Raw genomic sequence first — 12,893 nt, 5'->3', positions numbered from 1 at the left:
CTCCAATCATTAGCGGACACCATGTCGCGTTTGGAGAGCCCCTGTGTGCCTAAACATTGGAGCTCCCCAAAAAGTGACCCCATTTTGGAAACTAGACCTCCCAAGGTCTCTCTAGATGTGTGTTGAGCACTTTGAACCCCCAAGTGCTTCACAGAAGTTTATAACGCAGAGCCATGAAAATAAAAAATTATTTTTCTTTTCTCAAAAATGATTTTTTAGCCCACAATTTTTTAGTTTGCCAAGGATAACAGGAGAAATTGGACCCCAAAAGTTGTTGTCTAGTTCCTCCTGAGTACGCTGATACCACATATGTGGGGGTAAACCACTGTTTTGGCACACGTCGGGGTTCGGAAGGGAAGTAGTGATGTTTTGAAATGCGGACTTTGATGGAATGCTCTGCGGGTGTCACGTTGCGTTTGCAGAGCCCCTGATGTGCCTAAACAGTAGGAACTCCCCACAAGTGACCCCATTTTGGAAACTATACCCCCAAGGGAACTTATCTAGATGTGTGTTGAGCACTTTGAACCCCCAAGTGCTTCACAGAAGTTTATAACGCAGAGCCGTGAAAATAATAAATGTGTTTTCTTTCCTCAAAAATATTTTTTTAGCCCAGAATTTTTTAATTTTCCCAAGGGTAACAGGAGAAATTTGACCCCAAAAGTTGTTGTCCAGTTTCTCCTGAGTACGATGGTACCCCATATGTGGGTGTAAACCACTGTTTGGGCACATGCCGGGGCTCGAAAGGGAAGTAGTGACGTTTTGGAATGCAGACTTTGATGGAATGGTCTGCGGGCATCATGTTACGTTTGCAGAGCCCCTGATGTGCCTAAACAGTAGAAACCCCCCAAAAGTGACCCCATTTTGGAAACTAGAACCCCCAAGGAACTTATCTAGATGTGTGGTGAGCACGTTCAACCCCCAAGTGCTTCACAGAAGTTTATAACGCAGAGCCGTGAAAATAAAAAATCATTTTTCTTTCCTCAAAAAAGATGTTTTAGCAAGCAATTTTTTATTTTCACAAGGGTAACAGGAGAAATTGGGCCCCAATATTTGTTGCCCAGTTTGTTGTGAGTACGCTGATACCCCATATGTGGGGGTAAACCACTGTTTGGGCGCACGTCAGGGCTCGGAAGGGAAGTAGTGACATTTGAAATGCAGACTTTGATGGAATGGTCTGAGGGCGTCACGTTGCATTTGCAGAGCCCCTGATGTGCCTAATCAGTAGAAACACCCCACAAGTGACCCCATTTTGGAAACTAGACCCCCCCAAGGAACTTATCTAGATGTGTGGTGAGCACTTTCAACCCCCAAGTGCTTCACAGAAGTTTATAACGCAGAGCCGTGAAAATAAAAAATAATTGTTCTTTCCTCAAAAATTATGTTTTAGCAAGTAATTTTTTATTTTTGCAAGGGTAACAGGAGAAATTGGACCCCAATAGTTGTTGCCCAGTTTGTCCTGAGTACGCTTGTACCCCATACGTGGGGGTAAACCACTGTTTGTGCGCACGTCGGGGCTTGGAAGGGAGGGAGCACCATTTGACTTTTTGAAAGGCAAGATTGGCTGGAATCAATGATGGCGCCATGTTGCGTTTGGAGACCCCTGATGTGCCTAAACAGTGGAAACCCCTCAATTCTAACTTCAACACTAACCCCAACACACCCCTAACCCTAATCCCAACTGTAGCCATAACCCTAATCACAACCCTAACCCCAACACACTCCTAACCACAACCCTAACCCCAACACACCCATAACCCTAGTCCCAACCCTAACCCTAATCCCAACCCTAACCCTAATCCCAACCCTAACCACAACTGTAACCCCAACACACCCCTAACCCTATCCGTAACCCTAACCACAAGCCTAATCTTAACCCTATTTCCAACCCTAGCCCTAATTCCAACCCTAACTCTAATTCCAACCCTAACCCTAAGGCTATGTGCCCACGTTGCGGATTCGTGTGAGATTTTTCCGTACAATTTTTGAAAAATCCGTAGGTAAAAGGCACTGTGTTTTACCTGCGGATTTACAGCGGATTTCCAGTGTTTTTTTGTGTGGATTTCACCTGCGGATTCCTATTGAGGAACAGGTGTAAAACGCTGCGGAATCCGCACAAAATTGACATGCTGCGGAAAATACAACGCAGCGTTTCCGCACGGTATTTTCCGCACCATGGGCACAACGGATTTGCTTTTCCATAGGTGTACATGATACTGTAAACCTGATGGAAAACTGCTACGAATTCGCAGTGGCCAATCCGCTGCGGATCCGCGGCCAATCTGCTGCGGATCCGCGGCCAATCCGCTGCGGATCCGCGGCCAATCCGCTGCGGATCCGCGGCCAATCCGCTGCGGATCCACAGCCAAATCCGCACTGTGTGCACATGCTCTAACCTAACCCTACCCCTAACCCTAACCCTACCCCTAACCCTAGTTCTAACCCTAGTTCTAACCCTAACCCTAGTGGAAAAAGAAAAAAAAATATTTTCTTTTTTTTATGATTGTCCCTACCTATGGGGGTGATAAAGGGGGGGGGGTCATTTACTATTTTTTTTATTTTGATCACTGTGATAGGTTATATCTCAGTGATTAAAATATACCTGGAACGAATCTGCTGGCTGGCAGATTCGGCGGGCGCTCTGCGCATGCGCCCGCCATTTTGGAAGATGGTGGCGCCCATGGAGAAGACGGACGGACACCGGGAGGCCCGGTAAGTATGAGGGGGGGGGATCTGAGCATGGGGGGAATCGGAGGACGGGGGGTGGCATCGGAGCATGGGGGAGCGGGCAGGAGGACGGGGGAGCGGACAGGACGACGGAGGGGAGCGGAGCACCGGACGGAGGAACGGGGAGGAGATCGGTGGTGGTGGGGTACATAAGTGTTTCCAGCCATGGCCGATGATATTGCAGCATCGGCCATGGCTGGATTGTAATATTTCACCAGTTTTTTAGGTGAAATATTACAAATCGCTCTGATTGGCATTTTCACTTTCAACAGCCAATCAGAGTGATCATAGCCATGGGGGTGAAGCCACCCCCCCTGGGCTGAAGTACCACTCCCCCTGTCCCTGCAGATCGGGTGAAATTGGAGTTAACCCTTTCACCCGATCTGCAGGGACGCGATCATTCCATGACGCCACATAGGCGTCATGGGTCGGATTGGCACAGGTTTTCATGACGCCTATGTGGCATCATGGGTCGGGAAGGGGTTAAAGTGAGTGCCTAAAGGTACCTTCACACTAAGCGACGCTGCAGCGATACAGACAACGATGCCGATCGCTGCAGCGTTGCTGTTTAGTCGCTGTGTGGTCGCTGGAGAGCTGTCACACAGACGGCTCTCCCGCGACCAACGATGCCGAAGTCCCCTGGTAACCAGGGTAAACATCGGGTTACTAAGCGCAGGGCCACGCTTAGTAACCCGATGTTTACCCTGGTTACCAGCGTAAATGTAAAAAAACAAACAGTACATACTCACCTTCTGATGTCCGTCAGGTCCCTGGCCGTCTCCTTCCTGCACTGACTGTGAGCGCCGGCCGTAAAGTGAAAGCAGAGCACAGCGGTGACGTCACCGCTGTGCTCTGTACGGCCGGCGCTCACAGTCAGTGCGGGAAGCAGACGGCCAGGGACCTGACGGACATCAGAAGGTGAGTATGTACTGTTTGTTTTTTTACATTTACAATGGAAACCAGGGTAAACATCGGGTTACTAAGCACGGCCCTGCGCTTAGTAACCCGATGTTTACCCTGGTTACCTCTGTAAAACATCGCTGGCATCGTTGCTTTGGCTGTCAAACACGACGATACACGCTGATCTGACGACCAAATAAGGTTCTGAACTTTCAGCAACGACCAGCGATATCACAGCAGGATCCTGATCGCTGCTGCGTGTCAAACACAACCATATCGCTATCCAGGACGCTGCAACGTCACGGATCGCTATCGTTATCGCTGCAAAATCAGTTAGTGTGAAGGTACCTTTACACCAGGAACGCATTTCATGTTTCGTTATGGACAATCTGCCTGCGGGACTGGTATTGGGGCTTCCCTGGTTGCAATTACATAATCCTGTTATTAATGGGAATCTCGGGACATTGTTAAATGGGGTCCCAATTGTTCTAAGAGATTTCTTGCTTCTGTATCTGTGTCATCCGTCAGTCTGGAGGGTATTCCGGAGTACCTGAAGGACTTTGAGGATGTGTTCTCCGAAAAAGAGGCTGAGGTTCTGCCACCACACCGCTCATTTGATTGTTCGGTTGATCTGGTTCCCGGTGCCAAATTGCCCAAAGCCCGTTTGTACAATCTTTCCGCCCCTGAGCGGGCTGCCATGAAGGAGTATATCTCCGAGAGTCTCCGCAAAGGGCACATTCGGCCATCTGTCTCTCCTGTGGCTGCGGGGTTCTTTTTCGTGAAGAAAAAGGATGGTGGTTTACGCCCATGCCTCGATTTTCGAGAACTTAATAAAATCACCATAAGAAATACTTATCCTCTCCCACTGATACCTGATTTGTATAATCAATTGTCGGGGGCCAGGTGGTTCTCTAAGTTGGACCTCAGAGGGGCATACAACCTCATCCGTATGCGGGAAGGGGATGAATGGAAAACTGCATTTCTCACCTCTGAAGGTTTGTTTGAAAATTTGGTTATGCCCTTTGGTCTGACTAAGGCACCAGCTGTATTTCAGAATTTCATGAATCAAGTTTTCTCAGATTTTATTGGGCGCTTCATGGTAATTTATTTGGATGACATCTTCATATATTCTGCCGACAAACAGAGTCACATGGACCACCTCCGTGCAGTTCTTCTGAGGCTTAGGGAGAACTCACTAATTGCTAAACCAGAGAAGTGTTCATTTTTTGCTCAGGAATTGTCCTTTCTGGGGGTCATTTTGTCTGCTAAGGGGTTTCGTATGGACCCTAGGAAGGTACAGGCTATTGTGGATTGGGTGCAACCCAGAGATCTCAAGGGTCTTCAGCGTTTTCTGGCTTTCGCCAATTATTATAGGAAATTTATTAAGGGGTTTTCTCAGGTGGTCAAACCCCTCACAGATTTAGCTCGTAAGGGGGCAGATCTCAAAAACTGGTCAGCTCCAGCTTTGGTGGCGTTTTCTTCTTTGAAGAATTGTTTCATGACTGCTCCTGTGCTGGTTCAACCTGATTTGTCTAAACCATTTATCGTATAGGTGGACGCCTCAGAGGTGGGAGTGGGGGCTGTGTTATCCCAAGGACCCACCACGTTGACTAATTTAAGACCTTGTGCCTTCTTTTCGAGAAAATTTTCCTCTGCTGAGAGGAATTATGATATGGGTAATCGGGAGCTGTTGGCCATTAAATTAGTGTTCGAAGAATGGAGGCATTTTTTGGAGGGGGCTGCCCATCATATTACTGTCATTACGGATCACAAGAATCTGTCTTACATTGAATCTGCCAAACGGTTGACCCCGAGACAAGCTAGGTGGTCACTTTTCTTTTCCCGATTTCAGTTTTCCATTACTTTCAGACCAGGGTCCAAGAATGTGAAGGCTGATGCTTTATCTCATAGCCTGGACCCAGTTTCACCACCTGAACCTCCTTCCTCCATTCTTCAGCGCGGAGTGGTGGTGGCTGCGGTGCCCTCAGCATTGGAGCGAGAGATTCGTGAGGCCCAATCTCTTGCTCCTTCGTCTGTACCCGATGACAAGCTCTTTGTACCTATCCAGTATCGGTTAAGGGTGCTTCGGGAGTACCATGATTCGGCTCTTAGTGGGCATCCTGGAATCTCAGCCACGCGTAAAGCCATCATTAGGCTGTTTTGGTGGCCTTCGTTGGCTTCTGACGTAATTGGATTTGTGTCTTCCTGTGAAACTTGTGCTCGCGCTAAATCCTCCCGTAGCCGGCCGGCCGGGGAATTGGTACCACTGCCAATTCCAGATAGACCGTGGACTCATCTGTCCATGGATTTTATCACTGATCTTCCCCACTCTAATGGCAAAACTGTGATCTGGGTTGTTGTTGATAGGTTCAGTAAGCAAGCGCATTTTGTACCTTTAGCGGGTCTCCCTAATGCTGAGACTCTATCAAAACTATTCATGGAGCATGTGGTCCGATTGCATGGTGTGCCTGTCAGTGTGGTGTCTGATAGAGGAGTGCAATTTGTGGCAAAATTCTGGAGGGCTTTTTGTAAAAGGCTGGGTATCACTCTGTCCTTTTCATCAGCCTACCATCCCGAGACCAATGGTCAGACTGAAAGGACCAATCAGTCCTTGGAGCAGATATTGCGATGTCTTGCTACGTCCAGACAGGATGATTGGTGTTCTGCGGTACCCATGGCGGAATTTGCTTTTAATAATCGTGTCAATCAGTCCACTGGTACATCCCCGTTTTTCTGCAACTATGGGTTTCACCCTCACTTTGGTGAGTTTTCCAGGCTGGATTCGGGGTGTCCAGGGGCTGATTCAGCCTTTCTGCGGTTAGGAGAGATCTGGAGGGAGGTTCAGAGAAACATGGGGGAGGCTCAGGGCAAGTATACATTTTTTGCCGATAAATGACGTTCTGTGGGGCCGACTTACCAGCTGGGGGATAAGGTATGGTTATCCACTAAGAATATTAGATTGAGGATTCCCTCTGCTAAGTTGGGTCCCAAGTTTATTGGCCCTTATGAAATATTGGAGGTGCTTAATCCCGTGTCCTTCTGTCTGTGCTTGCCTCCATCATTGCGGATCCCCAATGTATTCCGCGCTTCTGAAGCCGTCTGTGTCTTCCTCAGATGAGTCTCCCGTGCACCCTCCGCCTGTTGTGGTTGATGGCCAGACTGAGTATGAGGTGGAACGGGTGGTGGATTCTCGTATGCTCCGCCGTTCACTACAGTACTTGGTCCATTGGAGGGGTTACGGTCCTGAGGACCGGTCGTGGGTGCCGGCGCGTTCGGTCCATGCAGATCGGCTGGTCCGGGCCTTTCATGCTCGTTATCCAGGGAAGCCTGGGGGTCCAGTGGCCCCCCATTGAGAGGGGGGTACTGTCATGATCCAGTTCTGTGTTTATGTTCAGCTGTCTTGTCTCTGGACTGGTCATGTGGGAATTAATTCCCTCTGCCTCACTTTAAAGCTGGCTGAGCTATTTAAGTCCTCTGCAGCCTGTGGCCCAGTGTCTGCTATAGTTCATGCTGCACGGCTTGAGCACCTGACCTGTTCACTTGTACCAGTGTTCCTTTTTGCCTCTGACTGCCTGTACCCGTTTATGACTTGTTCTGGCCCTTGGCTTGTATCCCGACTTCGTTTTACGTCTCACATTTTGTTACCACGTTCCCGGTAGGCTCTGACTTCTTGTTTGTCCCCGACCATTCTTCTGACTTCCCCTGTGTACTGCGCTTACCTCTATGTGTATGACCTTTGGCTTGTCTGACTTCTCTTGCATTACCTGTGACACCTGTGTTGTTCAGTATTGCTGTGCTGTGTGTACAACCTCTTTTCCTGAACCAGCTCCCCCTGGTGGAGGTTGCACTATACTACACTGCAGCAGCACATTACATTTACTGAACCTGTTTACTACTACCCAGACCACCATTTTGCATTAGAAGTGGGAAGATCAGTGATAAAATCCATGGACAGATGAGTCCAAGGTCTATCTGGATTGGCAATGGCATCAATTCCCTGGCCGGATGGTTACAAGAGGTTTTAGCACAAGCACATGTTTCACAGGAGAACACAAATACAGCAACATGAGAAGCCAAGGAGGACCACCAAAACAGCCTAGCAATAGCTTTACGCGTGGCTGAGATTCCAGGATTCCCACTAAGAGCCGAGTCATGGAACTCCCGGAGCACCATTAACCGATATTAAACCAGCAAAAAACTTTTTATCCAGCACAGACGGAGGGGCAAGAGATTGGGCCTCCCGAATCTACCGTCCCAATGCAGAGGAAACCCAAGCCACAACCACCCCATGCTTAAGAATGGAGGAAGGAGGTTAGGGAGGTGACATTGGATCCAAGCTGCGAGATAACGCATCGCCTTCACATCCTTGGAACCAGAAAACAGATTGAAAACTGGAACCGTGAAGAAAAAAAAGCGACCACCTCGCCTGTTTCGGTGTCAAACGTTTAGCAGACTCAATGTTAGACAGGTTCTTGTGGTCTGTAATAATTGTGATTCGATGGACAGCCCCCTCCAAAAAATGCCTCCATTCTTCAAAAGCCAATTTAATGGCAAGAAACTCCTGATTACCCACATAATAATTCCACTCGGCAGAGGAAAACTTTTTAGAAATAAAGGCACAGGGTCTTAAATTGGTTATTGGTAATAGGTAGGTCCCTGGGACAACAACGCGCCCACTCCCACCTCCGAGGTGTCCACCACAGCAATAAATGGTTCAGACAGATCAGGTTGAATCAGTACAGGGGCAGACATGAAACATTTTTTTACAGAAGAAAATGCCGCTAAGGCTGGAGCTGACCCATCCTTTGAGATTAAACCCCTTAGAGTTAAATCAGTGAAAATCAGTGAGGGCTTTGAGCACCTGAGAAAACCCCTGGTTTGCACCCAATCCACAATAGCCTGTACCTTTCTATGGTCCATGCAAAACCCCTCCGCCAACAAGATGAACCCCAGAAAGGACAATTCTTGAACAAAAAAATGAACACTTCTCCAGTTTGGCAAAGAGGAAGCTCTCTTTAAGCCTCTGGAGAGCAGCATAGAGATGACCCATGTGGTCCTGTTTATCAGCAGAATATATAAGGATATCATCCAGATAAACTACCATGTAGCGCCCAATTAAATCAGAAAAAACATTGTTAATAAAATTCTGAAATACCGCTGGCGCGTTAGTAAGACCAAATGGCATAACCAAGTTTTCAAACAAACCCTCAGAGATGAGAAATTCCGTTTTCCATTCATCCCCCTCCCGCATACAGATGAGATTGTATGCTCCCCTGAGGTCAAACTTAGAAAGCCACTTGGCCCCAGACAATTGATTGTATAAATCAGGAATAAGTGGGAGAGGGTAAGTATTCCTCACGGGGATTTTATTTAATTCTCAAAAATCGAGGCATGGGCGTAAACCATCATATTTTTTCTTAACAAAAAGAACCCTGCTGCCACAGGAGAAACAGAGGGGCGAATGTGCCCTTTACAAAGGCTTTTTGAGATATACTCCTTCATAGCTGCCTGCTCCGGGCAGGAGAGATTGTACAACAGGGCCTTGGCAACTAGGCACCTGGAACAAGGTTATCAGCACAATCGAATGGGCAGTGTGGTAGGACCTCAGCCTCCTTTTCAGAGAATACATCCTCAAAGTCCTTCAGATACTCCGGAATACCCTCCAGACTGATGGATGACACAGATACATTAACAATTGGAACAATTAGAATCCAAATTAACAATGTCCCGAGATTCCCAGTCAATGCTCGGGTTGTGTAATTATAACCAGGGAAACCCCCAACACCAGTCCTGCAGGAAGATTGTCCAAAAGAAAACATGCAATACGTTCTTGATGACAGGACCCAACCTTGAGGATATGTTGAGGGAGGATCTGAAGTGACCCTTCAAGGTTGATTCAGTGATTTTCAAATTGATCCACAGGGTGTTGCCGGCAACGGAAAATGACCAGACGGAGACGTATGTCTCTGTTTGGGTGGATCGAGCAGATCTCTAAGCCCCGTTTATTGTGTCACACTTTTCATAATCTTAACAAGTTACACTTCAACCAATCAACATAAGAACACGCTCACCGTTCTTAAACTAGAAGAATGCAGGAACAGCCTGTACGTCAAGGTCCCGTAGAACAATACACCCTCAGTGTCATATCTTGATCAGGCTGGAATAATCAAGGTCTCATAACAACTATGAACTTTTACCTAGTAACAAAAATGTATCTAAAAAAAAACAGCAAGATGGAGTCGAAAGACACAAAATGAAGCCTGCTTTAATTTTTCTTAGTTTAACCCTTCACAGATAAACTCCTCCAAGATTAATTTAATCACATTTTTAGTGAGAGGTGTTTTGTCAATGGCAATGATATTAATGGGAGTTCCCAACCTGGCTGCCCCTAACTTACATTTGGCCACCAAATCAGTCAATCAAGTTCAAAGATTACCCACAATCCACAAAAGCTGAAGTGGAAGTACAGCAGTTCTTGACACAAAGTTCCACTTCCAACTGTAACTTAAGAAATAAGGAATAAAGTACCTGAGAGTCTGGGCAACCTCCTCGATAGTTACCCAGACTTAGGCATTTCCCAGCACCTTGGGAATTGGAGGACAGGAGGGGCAGTCTTTTTTCCAATGACAACTACAGTAGATGCAAAGTTTCCCTTCTCGTCATCGTCTCCTCTCTCTTTCCTTGATGGTGGTGGCCCCCATCTCCATGGGCTCAGAATGAGGCATAGTGTCAGGATTACCTGGAAGTAATGTAACCTCCCGCTGCATAACACCCCTCTCCCATAATCTCCAATCCATCCAGATGGCCGGAGTCATAGCCTCCCCCAAGGAACTGGGTGGGGGATGGAGGGCTAGAGCATCTTTCAGATGATCAGATAGACCCCTCTGGACCTGGCACCTGAGCGCAGAGTTATTTCTGGACACCTCCGGGGACCATCATTTAAACTCCGAGCAGTACCACTTGGCTGATAGCTTTCCCTGAACGAGACCCATGATAGTATCCTCGGCCAAGCTCATATGGTTTTGGGACTGCTCAAATGTGGGATCTTACCCTAAAAGGGTGTTGGAAAATGTAACCGTGATAAATGGGGTTGCCTAAGAGCCGGGGGCAGACACCAGGTTTCCACATTTTGCATTAAATGGAGAGCTTCTGTATCGAGTCACTAAGCTGAGAGAGGAAGTAGTAGAGCAGTTGTTAGTACCGTGTCCCTATAGGCATAGGGTCTTAAACCTGGCCCATTCCCATATCTTGGGTGGACATCTGGGAGTAGACCAAACACAAGAATGCTTCCTTAGGAGGTTCTATTGGCCTGGGTGTCACCGGGAGATTGTTAACTATTGCTGGTCCTGCCCTACTTGTCAGCTTACAACCCCCGTGTCCCATTTCGGAAGTTCCCTAGTGCCACTGCCACTGCCCATTATAGAGGTCCCATTTGACAGGATTTCTATGGACCTTGTGGTGCATGGACTAAGATCTGATACGATCGAAACGCGTCGCATATTTTATTGTACCTAAGCATTTGCATAATAGCAAGGAATTATGGAATTGAAGGAATTTTAAAGAAAGAATAAAGAAACATTGTTTTATGGAGCTGGAACGCTTTCCTTTTGTTGCTGGACCTTGTGGTGACCCTGGTTAGTTAAGCCCACCAGAGGGAACCAATACTTTCTAGTGGTGATGGACTATGCAACACGGTACCCGGAGGCGGTACACCCTAGAAACTCCTTTGCCAGGAGCATAGCCCAAAAGTTAGTCTATATTTTTTCTCGGATGGGCCTGCCAAAAGAGATCCTGATGGACCAAGGCACACAGTTTATGTCCAAAGTGATGAGGGAGTTATGTAAGGCTTTCCAGGTTACACAACTGCAGACTTCAGTCTACCATCCGCAGACAGACGGCCTGGTGGACAGATTCAACAAGATGTTGAAATCCATGCTTAAGAAGGTCATGGAGAGGGATGGCAGAGACTGGGATTGCCTACTGCCGTATCTGTTGTTCTCTATCAGGGAAGTTCCTCAGACCTTTACCGGATTCCCACCGTTCAAACTGTTGTATGGATGACACCCCCGGGAACTTCTAGACGTTGCAAAGGAGACCTGAAAGGAAGAATTTACACCCCACGTGGCCCAAATGCAGGACCGGATCACAAGGGTGATGCCGATTGTGAAGGAGAGCCTCCTTCAAGCACAAGAAGCCCAGGTGAGGGTCTACAATGAAGCCGCGAGGCTGAGTCAGTTTAGCTCTGGAGACCGGGTGTTGGTGTTGATTCCCACCTTGAAAAGTAAATTCCTGACCAAGTGGCAAAGGCCATAAGAGGTGGTCGAGAAGTTTTATGACATCAACTACAAGGTCCACCAACCAGTGAGATGGAAGCCTTACCAAGTCTACCACATTTACCTGCTGAAACCATGGTGAGAGGGGGATCCAGTAGAAACACCATACCTAGATGCCAATCCTGAAGCCAAGGTCGAGGATGTCACAGTGGCAGAGACACTGTCACCAGCCCAGAAGCAACAGTGCCGTGAGCTGCTTCAGCAGAACCATGACCTGTTTACGGAGCTACCAGTTTGTATGCAGGTTGTGGAGCACGATATCCTGACTGAACCACATGTGACGGTGAATCAGAAGCTGTATCGGATTCCCGAGGCCCGCAGCAAGGTGATCTCCAAGAAGGAGAGGAGAATGATGAGCCTGGGCATTATTGAGGAGTCAAGGAGTGGTTAGTCCAGCCCTATTGTATTTGTGCCGAAGCCTGATGGAGAGTGGCGCTTCTGTAACGATAACAGGAAGCTGAATGAGGTGACACGTATCCAATGTCCCGGGTGGATAAGCTCATTGAGAGGCTAGGGTTGGCCAGATACGTCACCACCCTGGTCCTAATGAAGGGGAGCTGGCAGATTTCCCTGTCCCCAAGTGCCAAGGAGAAGACGGCCTTCTCTATACCTGATAGATGCTTCCATTATACCAGAATGCTGTTTGGTCTACAAGGAGCCCCAGCTACCTACCAGAGGGCTATGAACTAGTGCTGAAGCATCCCCAGATCAACACCTGGTCGTCTAATGTTTAGACGGAGACCTGTAGAGGAAAACAAGCCACAGTGTCTTACACCCACTGTGAAACTTGGTGGAGGATCGGTGATGATCTGGGGATGCTTCAGCAAGGCTGGAATTGAGCAGGTTAATCTTTGCGAAGGACGTATGACTCAAGCCTCATACAAGGCTCCTGGAAAAACAGTTGATTCCTTCTGCTCAGGCAATGTTCCCCAACTC

The sequence above is a fragment of the Ranitomeya variabilis genome, chromosome 5 (assembly GCF_051348905.1).
Source record: "Ranitomeya variabilis isolate aRanVar5 chromosome 5, aRanVar5.hap1, whole genome shotgun sequence".
Classification (NCBI taxonomy): Eukaryota; Metazoa; Chordata; class Amphibia; order Anura; family Dendrobatidae; genus Ranitomeya; species Ranitomeya variabilis.
The sequence above is the reverse complement of the archived record's forward strand: the minus strand, read 5'-3'. Positions refer to the sequence as shown.